This window comes from Ursus maritimus, unplaced genomic scaffold (genome assembly GCF_017311325.1).
Source record: "Ursus maritimus isolate PB19 unplaced genomic scaffold, ASM1731132v1 scaffold_20, whole genome shotgun sequence".
Classification (NCBI taxonomy): domain Eukaryota; kingdom Metazoa; phylum Chordata; class Mammalia; order Carnivora; family Ursidae; genus Ursus; species Ursus maritimus.
The window spans coordinates 21,745,866-21,760,469 of record NW_024424453.1 but is presented as its reverse complement, the minus strand read 5'-3'; the positions used below and the strand labels follow the sequence as shown (position 1 = coordinate 21,760,469).

Genomic DNA, 14,604 nt, shown 5'->3' with positions numbered 1-14,604 from the left:
TACATCTCAGCACAAGCACAAGGAAACTGAGCCAGGACCTTCTCTACTGCCATGGACAGAACAGTTGGCCTTAAGCCAAGCTGGATGTAAGGGCTCAAGAAAAATGATATTGTGTCTTCCCTCTCTCGCTCCTTCTATCTCTTACTTCTCTCCCTGCTCCACTTTCTTCTCCCCTGGCTTCTGTCTCAGACTGGTTCTCTCCAGTTGATGGCAAAGATGTCTATGCTGAATGGAAAAAAGTCCCCACTCCCCATAAATCTTCAAAGAGAAGAGGGACACATCTAGTAATAACCTCCTCCAAACAGCAGAGACTGAATTCAAACCCGGAACGTCCAACATCATGGTCGACACTCATCATCTCTACTAATACAGGTTATACAGCTCCTCCCAGGACGTGCTGAAGAGAAGTCAGTCAGAATGAGCACAAAACACATGATGTTCAGCTAAAATTAACTGACACCATCCCAAATGCTTTCTTCGGAGCAAGAACCAGGAAAGAAGGTATTGTTTCCACCGGTTAAGAGAGGCAGAAAGGCGCGAGCCCAAGGACTCCACGGCGCAGCGATGAGAATCTACATGGGGAATGAGAACCCAGTCTACTGGCAGACCCTCCAGCTTGGATGTTGACTGGATGCCACTCGGACGACACCCCTGCCCGTTTCGCTTCCCCCCTCCCTCCCGCTGCTCTAGGAACACCCAGCCTTCACTCCTCGCCGCTTTCATTTGATCCTTCATCGACTTTTACAGATGAATGCAAACACACCAGAATAGGTGAGCCCAGCAGTGTGGACGTTTATGAGGGCTTTTCTATTCCGATTTCCAGGAACTCTCTTGGTTAATATCAATGACTGCTCAGTACTTAATAAAAGGGGAAAGCAGGCTAAGGCACGTCTATGTGTTTACGCGTTATGTATGTATTTAAAGAGCTAGTATGTGTACATGGCAAAAGAACATGTTTTTCAAATAGAATGAAAGGGTACACAGAGAAAAAAAAGTTTCCCTCTCACTCTGCCCCCAGGTTTCTTCCTGGAGGCAGGTACTGTTCCTGGTCTTGGGTAGTCCTCCACAGACATCCTATGCATATCCGAGTATATATGTATATTTTATATATTAGCTATTTATATAGAATATGAACATATATATTTTTATTTCCTTCTTTTTTTACACAAATGAGAGCACACTACATATAGCGTTCAGTACTTTACTTAGCTGAACAGTATATCATGGAGTGGCTTCAGGGTGGGGGTACATACGGATTTATCTGTCTTGTTCTTTTAATGCCTGCAGAGCACTCCATTGTATGGGTCTCTAACCAGTGTCCTACTCATAGGCATGTGTTTCCAATCTTTTCTTTATTCATGCATTTTAGGCCAATTTTTATAACAAAGGTGCAGACAAACAGGGAAAGAGTTTTCTGCTTAATTCTCATCCAGAAAATCCAACGAACAGAGGCCCCGCTCCGTTCTGAGGTTCCTGGTAGTTTGGATCAATGTAATTCAAATTCCGAGCTTCCAAGCAAAAGTCTTCAGAATCATTATGCTCCATATTAAATGCCAACTAAACAGAAGTGCTTCCGTCTTCAGGATCTTTTGTTGTTTAGACAAAAATGGGATGTGGGAAGGAGAAAAGAGAAGAACCTAAAATGGGTGGATGACAGCTGGAACCAGGGAGCACCTCACCTCATCTCTAGGGACCCTTCATGCCACCTTTATTCGTTCTCTGTGCTCCCAGCCTCCTCTGCCTCACCCTGGGCGCAGTGCACGATGCGGGCCAGCCCGGCACGACCTCACAGGCAGTGTCCCTCCGACACCAGCTGCCGTCCTTGTGTGCTAATTGCCAATTTCTGGGAAAGGATAGCTGATTCCTGCCTTCCTCCACCTCCACCCCCACCACCATTGAAGACATTGGTTCCCTTTGTCAGTTTAGTCCGGATTCGATTAGCTCTGGGTAAAGGGACTGAGCTCTGTTAAGAGATGGCTGCAAAAGCCTGCGGGCAAAGCCACCATTCGGACAAAGCGGGGTGGGCCGGGAGAGGTCCTCAAGTGCCCACCACACTCTCCTGCAGGGACAAGAGCTGCTTCCTCAGTAACCGCACCAGCAGGAGCCTTGAGACCTGTCATGATGGCTTCCAGCCTTGCTGTCCCCAATCTCCCATGACAGACGTACCTGGACAGTTGTAAAAAGGTCTGCCTGGCTTCGAGGCAGCATTTCACATGTGTTGGTGGGTGACACGGCATGTGGGAGTGTAAAGGGTGTGATGTGGGTAGGTGTTTGTAAAGGATGTCTCACCCCCCGACACACACTACATACACATTAAAAAGTGAACTTGTTTTGACAGTGTTTTCACCTCACTCTGCCAATTTGCAAACATGTTCTTAAGAAACGTTATAAACTTGTTTATGCAAAACTTGAATCTGAATGCATTTTTTAAAAATATGTGTTAAAAAAAAGAAAACCTGTTTATATCCGGAAAGCGAGCAGTGTAAACGCGCTGTCAGTGTTTGAGAGAAAGCGCACGGAGGCTAGGGTAGGATATGTGTCTACACTGCTGCCTGCTGGAACCTCCAACCCCCTAGGAGAAGTTGTAGCGTGAAAACCCAGTCTTCTCTCCCCTCCATAAGCATCATTCTTGCAGCTTCTCTCTCAAGAACCCTGAACCAGACTCGCACACGCACCGTGGACGGGACTGCAGCCTTTGTGTGGACTGGAGGGAAAATCTTGCCAGCAGAGGTCACCGACGCTCCAGCTTGGGGTCCACAGCCGCCAAGGCAGGAAGGCCCGTCCCAATAAGGTCGTGCCCACCCCTCTTCTTGCTCCTGTCCATTAACTTGCTCCCTGCTTAGCCTGTCAGTGTTGCCGTAACAAAGTGTGTGCGCACTACCAACAGTTTTTCTCAGTAGGACCCTCCCTTTCACGTCCCAACCCTGAGACTCTATAGTTTAACATTAAGGTAATACTCGGGATAAAACGGGCAGTAACGTGAGAGGTTGTGCTAGAACCTTGGATTGTACCTGACCAGGTGTAGCCCATTCCTTAAACTAGATATATCTGTGTCTTGCCTGGATTCCTGGGAGGTGACCCCACCACTCATAGACACACACACTCACTCCCACTGGCCTGAGGTAACGTGGAAAGCCCCCTATAATGTAGGGATGGGTGCTGTGGTGTGGCGTGGAGTAGTACAAGCCAGTGCGAAGGGTGAAAGAGCAGGTGCCTGTGGACTGCCGGCAAAGAACGAGAGGCATTTAGGAGCCACCCATGGGCCTAGAGCTCGCTGTGGGTCATAGTTGGAGACACCGGACCAACTTGCCAGCATTCTGTCGTGGCAAGAGATGCTACGAGGGGTCACCTGTCCATTAAGGGTGGAAGGGAAGAAACTGCGTCTGTAGCATGGGGGAGAGAGTAGTAGGACACCTAAAAACTATGGAATTGCCATATGACAGTGCCCACCTCATATACTAAGATGCTGTCAGCCTCGGAGGCCAAGTGAGAATACCAATTTCTCAGGCTGTTGGGAGGTATAGCCTGTTCTCCACCCAGGCAGCCAGGTAATGGCACCTCACAGCACTGGGCAACAGATATGCAATAGTCCTGGAAAACCGGAAGGAGGTACAGAGGCACAGTGGCAGCAGGAAACCCCATGTGAGGGGAAGGAAGCTGCCCACTTGCCTGGGAAGAGGTCTGAGGAGGAAGCATGTGACCTAGGCCTAAGCCAATCAGCTGCATTTCCACAGTCACAGTGATTGGCTCAGCAATGTACATGTGACCCGCTCAGAACCAATGAGACTTAAGATTCCTGGGAAGGCTCTAAGAGGGGTGTGTTTCTTGCCGGGCTGGACGAGGAGCTGAAAAGATGGTACAGAGTTACTGTCGTCATAGTGGTCGTCGTGGTCGTCGTCTTCTTCTTTAAGATTTTATTTATTTATTTGAGAGAGAGAGAGAGTATGAGCAGTGGGGAGGGGCAGAGGGAGAAGGAGAGAGAAGCGGACTCCCTGACAAGTAAGGAGCCGGACCTGGGGCTTGATCTGAGGACTCAAGCCAAAGGCAGACACTCAACTGACTGAGCCACCTAGGAATCCGTATACTGCCTTCTTGTCAGCAGCAGGGAAGACCTGAGCTTTGTGGAGCCACCTTGGAGCCCCTGGGTTTGTAACTAACACAGTGGAAGAACCTCGAGGTGGAGGGAAGTTGAGTGCTGATGGCATTGTTTGAGCCCTGAATCCAGCCATACCTGAAGTTAATTTTACTCCTGGGTTTTCCGAGAGCCGACAAATTCCCCCTTGTGCTCATTGGAACTGCACTCCTGTGCCTCCTGGGGTGGGAGAGATGAGGTGAGTACTCTCTGAGCCCCCGCTGACATCTGATACCCTTAGGATTCTTTGTATTGAGTTTGACTTTTGTATTGAGGTTGAGATAAACCCAATTGACCAAGGCAAGCTGCTCCAGCTCAAAAAGCCCCCTGAAAATATTATGCAGCCATAAGAAAGACAGAGAGAGAGAGAGAGAGGAAAAGAAAGAAAGAAAGAAGAAAAAGAAAGAAAGAAAGATCTTGCCATTTACAACATGGATGGAACTAGAGGGTATTATGCTAAGCTAAATAAGTCAATCAGAGAAAGACATCATATGATCTCACTGATATGTGGAATTTAAGAAACAAAACAGAGGATCATAGGGGAAGAGAGGAAAAAATAAAACAAGACAAAACCAGAGAGGGAGACAAACCATAAGAGACTCTTAATCATAGGAAACAACCTGAGGGTAGCTGGAGGGGAGGGGGATAGAGGGATGGGGTGATGGACATTAAGGAGGGCATGCGATGTCATGAGCATTGGGTATTTTATAAGACAGCTGAATCATAGACCTCTGAAACCAATAATACATTATATGTTAATTAATTGAGTTAAAATTAAAAAAAAAAATTTAAAGTCCCCTGAAGATTGTCCTTTACAAATAATCAGACCATTCGGAATCTTTGTGACCATTCCTGACCCAAGAGTGGGAGCCAACAACTTCAAGGCATGAATCTGAGCTCTAAGGTCAACACAGAGATGCCAGCATTCCTATTGCATGTCACCTACAGCAAACAACACACGTTCAGAAGATCTCATTGACACTGAAGTTAAAACTTCAACTCGAGATTTAGAAGAGCTTCTAGCCAGAGAGAAATGAGAAATTAATTGGATTGTTCCCATAATTACTAATTTAAATGTGTAAGGTATCGCTGGTTTTCCCTTTATTCAAAGTTCTGCCCTTATTCCTTTCTTTAAGGGATGGTAAAAAATATCGGGGTGGGGGGGTGCTGGCTCCTTCGGAAGAGGGTGCTGCTCTGGGTCATGAGTTTGAGCCCCGCTTTCAGTGCAGAGATTACTTAAATAAATGATCTTTACAAAGAATTATCTAGGGTAATTTCTGCTTTTGTTCGTTTTTGGTTGATTGGTTGCTTGGTTGGTTGGTGTTTTCCTGAAGTTAAACACACCCACAGTACGGCGCCCAAATCTTAAGTGTACAGCTTGATGGAGTCAGCATATGGAAAACAAGGGATGTGATCTCTTTGGGTGTGTGTCCTCATCCGCCAGGTGACTGTTAGTGAGGCAGCAGTTCTCAGAGATTTCTTCCAAGCTACTGACCCCCGTCCTGGCTGTTGTCATGCAGTAGCGCCTAGATCCCTGTTGCGGTGTGTCTGTTTCCGCACACCGGCTACCGTGGCTCGGCGTGGTCGGCCCCAGATAAATCTCTGTTAGGCTGTTTCCACAGGACTACCTCTGACACGACCTCCAGGAGAGCCCAGCCTTGGCAGCAGGATGCTGTTGACCAAAGAGCCCACGGCCCACAGCACTGCCACCGTCCTCCCGATGAACACGGCCCGTGGCTGAGGGGAATCAGGGAAGCCTCCCCGCCACACTTGTAAATGAGCACATGGCGAGGGCTTAATAGATATTTACTGGATGGATGGAGGAGTGGATGGATCTCAATTCCAAATCCTTCAGGGAGACAAAAAGAACTAAACAAAGAAGAAAGCCGGTTCTGAGGTAACCAGGCTGTTGTCTGGACAGTAAAGAGGATTCCCTGGCCATCCAGGCTGCTGCGTATTGTTCAAATCAATTTCCAGCTTCACCGTAGTGTAACTGCACAACCAAACTGCTTGGGAATCCTCTGGAGTCCAGCATCTTGCTTTAAGCCGTAAGGAAACCAGAGCGTTTATAAATTGTTTGCTGAGGGGTTTGTGTTATGCCTGATAATGTTAGATCAGCTGGGGGAAAAGCATGTGTATCAGTTAAGATATTTTGGACAGCAATCCATAGAAAAACCAACTTAACAAGATGTCCCAAAGTAGGCAGTTCCGAAGCTAAGTTGTATCAACAAGGACTTGGGCCTTTATTCACATCTGTCAACTGCTTATAATACCCAGGCTCACAGAAGATGGCCAGAGTAGCAGGACCTCACACAAGTCCAAAAGCAAGAAGAAAGGGCAGCAATGGCGGCACTTTCTCCCTACCTTTCAGCAGTCCACAGTCCACAGGTATTCGGACCAATCCCTGGCAAGGAGGAAAGGCATGGTTGCAATAACGGTTATCCTCTGGGATTGGCTCATGGTCACCAATTGACTGTGCAAAATCAGGGCTCTTGGAGCATGGAAGGAGAAGACACGAATTATGAGGGAGCAACCAGCATGTTTTCTATAGCCTGGCCACATTGACAGTCATTGGCGATCATCCAGGCCAATCCAAATTCAACTAAATAAATTATTTTTTAACTTTAATCCACTTCCACAGTAAAATTGGAAGATAGCCATTGACCAGGCAACCAGGGCTCTGCATAAAAAGCTCTCGTGGCTTCTAGAAGCTGTTGGTGACAATGAAAGCCTTCTTGCTCTGTTTACCACAGATTCTCTCCAGCAAATGTAGAGACTTGATAAGTGTGTCGGCCTCTTCCTGGGTAAAGGTCACGGCTCCAGGAGAAAGCAGCTCATTGTGAGGCCTAGCAGAACAGTCATCACTTGTTCCTTCTTAGTGAAACTCAGCAGTCTGGGACCAGAACTGAGTACCCTTCAACTTCCCTTGCAAGCTCCACCTCAAGAGCACGCCCACGCGAGCCTGGATAAATGGCCCTGTGAGGGAGGCGCGTGGGGGTGGGCAGTGACCCTGGGAGGGCCAGAGGTTGAGGGCAAGGGGTGATTTCCCAGGAAGTACCAAAAATGTCACCTAAGAGGCTCATGTACTGACAATTAGCCTTTTATTCCCACCCTTTATGCGGGCAAGACCAAGGCTACCCTGGGATGCACTCTGTGTGTGTGTGTGTGTGTGTGTGTGTGTGTGTGAGAGAGAGAGAGAGAGAGAGAGAGAGAGAGAGAGGGAGGGAGGGAGATCAGGACTGGTGTGTGTGTGCATGAGTAGGAGGGAAGTGGCCGGGCCAGAGCGCCAGAGAGTGAGTTGTACCTGTTGTGATTAATTTATCCCCAGGGATCACCCTGAGTCCACACGGTGCCACTCTTTTCCCTCCTTCCCAGGTTTGGGGGTAGCGCATGGGACCCACTGGTGTATGCTGGATCATTATCACTGTCATGGGCTCTCTTGGCCTCTTTTCTACCTTCGGTGTTCTGCTGTCTCCCTCATCCTTTCTCCTTGTTTCCATGCTTGCCTGCAATACTTCCCCCAAGCCCACTTCCCGCAAGAAATGATATGTGTACCACTAGAGGCACTCAAGATCATTTCAGGGACACGTAGACAAACGTTTTTATAGTTTAATGGATATGCATTTATTTTACTTGTCATTACAAAAAACAATTGTTAAGTTGTATGTTGGCCCTGAGCATTCTATTGGTTCTTGAGTCCTACCTCCAGGAAAAGAATGTTGAACTCCCCCTAGAGGCTGGAGGAAAACAAGGCCCCATGGGAGGAATTTGAATGGCATCTTGGAACCTAATAGCCTGTGATTTCACTATTAAAAAATCATATCTTTGGGCTCCTAATCCAATGCTTTTCTCTCCATATTATACTTCCGTTAAATGTATCTGTCTCATCTAGCCACTTTCTTTTTTCCTATTAACAAAAATCTTGTAAATTACTCAGTGGAAATAACTGCTTTCTAAAGGACGATGTAGGGAGCTGGTAATTTTTGGTTCTACCCTGATTTCTCATTCCGCTTTCATCTAAGTCTCTTAACAGATCTCTAAATATCTTTCTTTTAATTTCCTCATTCAGGAAATTACAGGACATTACCGATATTTTAATGAGTTAAGAATCTCAAAGGTAATAACTATCTGTAGCCTGGTTTCAAAGAAAGTTTAATTGAAATTAAATTCCAGTGTCCCCAGTAAAAAGCTCCATCATATACAAGATTACATAGTTCACATTTCTGTGCCAATCTTTATTATAAATTCCTCTTTTCTCCTTGCAGACTCAATGTAACTGAGACATCTAGTGTCCAGTCCTAAGAAAAACAGATTTCTATGGATTCTGGTTTTAGAGAATTCACCACATCTGTTTTATGGTACTTGTGAGTAAATATAGTTTCTCCCCCTTAATTTCAGAAAACCTCTTCATAGTGCTTTCTGGGCTTAACCCTCTTCCAGCTGAAAATTATTTTCGTATCACAGAAGCTCACAAAATGTTTCCCAAATTGAATGTTCTCGTTACAACCGTGTTGCCATTCACATGGATAACATCCATCCCTTTAACCCCATCCCTCCTCCTCCAACTTTTAAAGCAATTGGCCCAGATACAAAATGCCTCTTTAACAAACAAACACCCAAAAGCACAGAATTTGGAGAGCCTCCAGGTTGGCAAACACAGCTGTGCAGGGAGAGTGGCGCGTGCCCAGCAAGGCCATGCAAGCTTCATGCCCTTTTCTCTGTACCTTGCCCTAAGTATCTCTTCCATTTGGCTGTTCCCGAACTATACCCTTTTATAATAAATAGTAATCGAGGTAAGTGAAAAAAAAAAAAAGAAAATGCCTCTCCAATGGCATTTGAGTCTAAGGTCATGCCTTGTTTTCTGGATTTCTAGTCACTAAGTATGTACGTATAAACTGAAGATATTTCAATTATTGTGTACATATGCAAAATATATGTATTATATAAAATATAACATATCTTATGAACTATAAAATCATAAAATATTCTTACAATATAAAATACATAATATAAAAATATATATGCAAATAACATTCATTTTATCACATAATGAATAATATTTTCATATCATGATAACTTTGAAAAGTGAAATATATCTTAAATATGACACCAGAAACAAAAGCAACAACAAAAAATAGATACATTGGACATCATCAAAATTAAAAACTTTTGTGCTTCAAAGGACATTACCAAGAAGATGAAAAGAGAACCCTCATACATCTGCAAAATATTTAAAAATCATACGTCTGATATAGGACATATCTAGAATATGTAAAGTGCAATTACAATTCAATAATAAAAAGACCATACCCAATTTTTAAATGGGCAAATGATCTACACGGACGTTTTTCCAAAGAAAAGATACAAACGGCTAACAAGCCCATGAAAAGATGCTCACCACCACTAATCATCAGGGAAATGCAAATCAAAACCACGATGAGATACCACTCCACATCCATGAGAATGGCTATCATCAAAAAATAGATAATAACAAGGTTAGGAAGCATGTAGAGAAATTGGAATCAATTTCAGCAGTGCAGAAATACACACTGCTGGTGGGAATGTAAAATGGTGCAACCTTTTCAGAAAAAGTCTGGCAGTTCCTGAAAAATATTAAACATAGAGTTACTGTAGGACCCAGCAATTCCACTTCTAGGTATATACTTGAGAGAAATGAAAGTATAAGTCTACACACAGACTTGTACGCCAGTGTCCATAGCTGCATAATTCATAATGGCCAAAAAGTATAAACAACTCAAATGCCCATCAACTGATGAAACGATGAATAAAATGTGGTATAGGGGGCGCCTGAGTGGCTCAATCGGTTAAGTGTCTGCCTTTGGCTCAGGTCACAATCCCGGGGTCCCAGGATAGAGCCCGATGTCGGACTCCTTGCTCACTGGAGGGCTTGCTTCTCCCTCTCCCTCTGCTGCTCCCCTGCTGTGTTTCTCTCTCTGTCAAATAAATAAATATAATCTTTAAAAAATAAAATAAAATAAAAAATAAAATGTGCTATAACCACACTGTAGAATATTATTCAGCCATACGAATGAAGAACTGATACACACTACAATATGGATGAACCTTGAAAACATTATGCCAAGTGAAAGAAGCCAGGCACAGAAGATTACATATTGTGTGATTCCATTTATATAAAATGTCCAGAGTAGGCAAATCTTTAAAGATAGAAAGTAGATCAGTGATTGGTTATGGGGGGAAATGGAGAGTGACTCCTAACAGGTATGGAGTTTCCTTTTGGGGTAAGGAAAATGTTATAAAATTTATTTTGGTGGTGGTTGTAGAACTGTGATACTGAAAAGCATTGAATGACACATTTTAAGTGAGTGAATTGTATGGTGTGTGAATTATATCTCAATAAAACTTATTAAGAAGTTAATTATAAGAGTAATATATTTTAAATAATCAGCCAAATGATTTTTTTAAACGCACAGTAATCCATGCCCTGAACATCTTCGTAACCTTGATTTCTACCCATCTTGCAAAGGCCAAGGCAACCTCCCTGAAGGTCTCTACAAAGGAATTTCTAGGGATTACTGCTGAAGTTAATCCTAGACTGTGGCTCCTCCAGGTGAAAATAAAACTCATTTATTCTAGAAAGAAGGAACCAAGTTCTCTACTGGGGAGGGAGGAAAGACCTCAGAAATAAATCAACCAATCACATTAAGTAGAAAAAGGACATGAGAAAGGTGAATAAGTTTTAATCCAAATAATGGCCTTGGCCAAGCCATGTTAACTTCTCTGAGCCCAGTTGCTGCCTCTGTTAATGGGAATGATAACCCTACACACAGATTTCACACCAGGTTGCCACAGGGCTGTGTTGCAAAGGTCAGGGGATTGTCTGCCAATAATGGTGACTTACTGCCCCCGTTTGCCAAGTTTCCCAGTTTTGAAACCAAAGTAGTCCCCAGAAAACCTAGATGAGGCAGTGTCTCACTACCAATTGAGTTTTTAATGTCCAAAGTAGACTTTGGAGCGCAGAAAGAAATACACACATTAACATGTGTCTGAATCAATATTCAGTTCATTTAAGTTTGAAGTTAGAAAAATGTAAGCTTAAAGTCACCTATAAACACAGTTGTTTTATTCATAAATATATATGCTCAAAAGTATAAAAATAAGAATAATTATTTTCTCTCATCCTTGAACTAATGTTCCATTAACTAATAAATTTAAAAGATTACATTCCTTCGTCAAGTAACTATTTATATAAATTGACCTAACTAATACACTTAAACATTTAAAATAACATTTACAAATTTAATGTCAAATCCTCTCAGGCATTTCAGTTATCCCATAAAACAGTTAAAAATTCAACAAACAAGGGGCGCCTGGGTGGCTCAGTCGGTTAAGAATCTGACTCTTGGTTTTGGCTCAGGTCTCACAATCTCAGGATTGTGAGATTGAGCCCCGCATCAGGCTCCGTGCCTAGCTCACAGTCTGCTTAAGATTGTCTCCCTCTCTCTCTACCTCTGCCCCTCCCCCCGCACACTCCTTCTCTCTCTCTCAAGTAAATAAATATATCTTTAAAAAAAATTCAACAACCAAAATCTTGCTAAATCCAAACAATCATCAAAACTAAAAGGCAAACTACAGAATGGGTTTGCAAATATTTTGCAAATATTTGCAAATGACATATCAGATAAATGGTTTGTATCCAAAATACACAAAGAATTTATACAACTCAATAGCTCCCAAACAAAGAATCCAATTAAAAAATGGACAGAAGACATGAACAGATATTTCTCCAAAGAAGACATCCAGATGGCCAGCAGACACATGAAGAGGTGCTCATCATCACTCATCATCAGGGAAATACAAATCAAAACCACAATGAGATATCACCTCACGCCTATCAGAATGGCTAAAATCAACAACACAAGGAACAATGGGTGTTGGTGAGGTTATGGAGAAAAAGGAACCCTCATGAACTGTTGGTGGGAATGCAAACTGGTACAGCCACTCTGGACAATAGTATGGATGTTCCTCAAAAAGATAAAAATAGAACTACCTTATGCAATTGCACTACTGGGTATTCACCCAAAAAATACAAAAACACGAATTCAAAGGGTTACAAGCACCCCTGTTTATGGCAGCATGATTTACAATAGCCAAGGTACGGAAGCATTTCAAGTGTCCATCAATTGATGACTGGATAAAGATGATGTGGTAGATAAATACAGTGGAATATTATTCAGCCATAAAAAGAATGAAATCTTGCCATTTGCAATGGCATGGGTGGAGCTAGAGAAAATAATGCTAAGCAAAATAAGTCAGAGAAAGACAAATACCGAATGACTTCATTCGCATGTGGAATTTAAGAAACAAAACAAATGAGCGAAGGGGGAAAAAAGAGAAATCAAGAAACAGACTCTTAATTATGGAGAACAAACTGATAGTTACCAGAGGTGGGTGGGGGAATGGGTGAAACAGATGATAGGGATTAGTCAGTGCACTTGGGTTTTTTTTTTTTTTTTAAAGATTTTATTTATTTATTCGACAGAGACAGAGACAGCCAGCGAGAGAGGGAACACAAGCAGGGGGAGTGGGAGAGGAAGAGGCAGGCTCACAGCGGAGGAGCCTGATGTGGGGCTCGATCCCATAATGCCGGGATCACGCCCTGAGACGAAAGCAGACGCTTAACCGCTGTGCCACCCAGGCGCCCCTAGTCAGTGCACTTGTGATCAGCAGATGAGGTATGGAAGTGTTGAATCCCTCTATTGTTCACCTGAAACTAATATAACTGTATGTTAACTAATTGGAATTAAAATAAAACTTAAAAAATAAAAGATAATTTGCTAGAAAAAAATCTTGCTAAAACCACCAAAAAGTAATAAATACATTAAATAAAACTTATTGATGTAGTAAATTAATTTTACATTCAAATTCTGTTTACAAACTTAATTATATTATCTTAAGTTTCTAATAAAAATCTTTTAATTTCTCCAATAGAATAAATAAACAGATTATAATGATGATTATACGACTTTTATTTTCTTTAAGATTTTATTTATTTCAGAGAGAGAGGGGGATAGCACAGAGAGAGAGGAAGAAGCAGACTCCCTACTGAGCAGGGAGCCCAATGCGGGACTCCATCCCAGGACCCCAAGATCAGGACCTGAGCCAAAGGCAGATGCTTAACCAACTGAGCCACCCAGGCGCCCCTATACAACCACTTTTATTTAACTCTAGTGTCTAATAGTATGAACTGTTGGTGGGAATGATTTACTTTATCATGCCCCAATTTTTTCTCTATCTTCTTGCAAAGGCAGCTTATCCAACCCAGTTGCAGAGCCACAATCTCAAATGAGAAAATGAACCCAGGACCTAGGATGCCCTCCACTGAGACGCTAACTCAGCACCTGTTAATACTCTGAGTCTCCTTTTAGACTATGCGACTAAGTCCATGTGTTCCTTCCCCAGTTTCTGCCTTAATCTCTTCATAGCTTCCGATTTTCTGATTTGAATTAGAGATTCTGAATCCTATTTATAATCAACCAACCTGTTCCCTTCATGGTTTACAGTGAAGAGATTTTTTCCCTTCTCTCGTACCTGCCTTAATTGTCTTGTTTTCAAGTATTTTGAAACTTTCTGATGAACAATATTATAGGAGATACCCTTTAGAACACTTAAAAAGCTTTGCAATATAAGGAAATAGAGACTTTTAAATGTTACTGCTGTTATTATTTGGTCAACATAGATTAGCTCCTCTATGTCAAGTCCTAATAAATACTTGTTGAATAAGATGTAAGAGGGTAAATCAAAATTCTATTCGTTGTATTTTGAGAAATGGCTAGATGATTCTAACGGTTCATCTGGAGGAAAAGACAAACAGGAATAGGTAAAATTTCAGAGGGAATAGTAATGAGGAAGACTTAGACATTAAAAGTTATTAAATGGTTATTGTGATCAACTATGTGTGGTATTGGCACAGTAATTGACAGGCTGCTTAAGGGAACAGAAATGTGGGGCGCCTGGATGGCTCAGTCGGTTGAGTGTCCTGCTCTTGATTTTGGCTCAGGCCATGGTCTCAGGGTCATGACATCAAGCCCTGCACTGGGCTCCGTGCTGAATGTGGAGCCTGCTTAAGAGTCTCTCTCCTTCTCTCTTTGGCCCTCCCCACTGTTTGTGCACATACTCTCTCTCTCTCTCAAAGAAAAAAATTTTAAAAATAAAAAAGGGAACAGAAATGAAAGTCATAAAATTCGTAATTACATATGAGATTATGTAGTTTAGGAGCACAAACCAATGAAAAGTAAAAAGTCTATTAAACAAATGGTGTTGAGATTATTGTCTATCTGGAGGAATGTGAAGTTTGGTTCCAACAATAGGCTAAAGTAAATTTCAAATGAATAAAAGAGTACAAGGGAAAAAATAAAATTAGACAAACAAAATAAAAACTAAGTGCACCTGTATCTGATCTTTAAACAGAAAAGATATTTTCAACCCGAAAA

At 42.6% G+C, this 14,604-nt stretch overlaps 1 protein-coding gene across 1 annotated transcript in view; it reads left to right on the top strand.

Annotated features, from left to right (window-relative positions):
- The window catches only part of ZBTB38 (zinc finger and BTB domain containing 38), an 87,156-nt gene extending 85,589 nt beyond the window's left edge, over positions 1-1,567 (top strand). The window contains exon 7 of the transcript XR_572697.2: positions 373-1,567. The gene's annotated coding sequence lies outside the window, so the exon portion shown is untranslated. The remainder of the gene's footprint in view (positions 1-372) is intronic.
- The last annotated feature ends 13,037 nt before the right edge of the window (positions 1,568-14,604 follow it).